Here is a 909-nt window from a genome sequence, read left to right as displayed (position 1 = left end):
ATACCGTTAGGGCTTACAACATGGCCGCCAGAAGAGTCAACAAAAAACTGCGAATAAAATATATAAAACTCGTAATTTCTGTTTTTAAAGTGGGTTGTCAATTTTCTTTATGAAATATACTTCCAAAATAAACTATTACAGTCGTTTAAAACATAATAGAAGTATTATTTTTTATTTTTTAAAAACAATGTTTACAAAATGTCTACGAACGTGCGTAGACATTTTGTAAACATTGTTTGGTTGCCATAACAACGTGACGGTAGTGAACGTGTGTGTGTGCGTGTGTGCGCGTGTGCTTGCTAGTACTACTATTAAGTTTGTCGGAGCGTTTGATTTCGTGTAGTTTAGTTTCGTATTTTTTTAATTTGTGAATAACAAGTTATTTAAAAATTAAACCCTTCCAAGATGGACAATAAATAAAGCCATAATATTTTATGGTAAAGGTAAGAGCGTAGAAACCATTGTTTTTTAGGAGATGTGATTATTGGATTAACCAATCAGAAATCGTCTGTGGCACACACATCTCTGTTTTTATAGATATATAGATAGATATATAATGACAGTTCAAAGTTAAATAAACGTTATTTGATCATCAAATCAATTTAAAAAAACATAAACACTCTTTAGGCCATTGTATGTCGAAACTTAATGCTTCTCATCAGACAGGAAGTGCAAGATATATATATATATATATATATATATATATATATATATATATATATATATATATATATATATATATTCTTAAAGAATCACGACATTGTATTATGTATTTTAAAAAGAAGGATGTTAAAATTTTCTTTTCCAAGTCGAGTAGAAAGCATATCTTTCTTTTTTCTGTTTTATTAATTGTCGCCATGGAAAAAAAAAAGGAGAGTGAAAGGTAAGATCTACAACAGAGAGCAGGGT

Source organism: Euprymna scolopes, chromosome 17 (assembly GCF_053919585.1).
Source record: "Euprymna scolopes isolate OS-2025 chromosome 17, ASM5391958v1, whole genome shotgun sequence".
Lineage (NCBI taxonomy): Eukaryota > Metazoa > Mollusca > Cephalopoda > Sepiida > Sepiolidae > Euprymna > Euprymna scolopes.
This window is presented reverse-complemented; position numbering follows the sequence as displayed.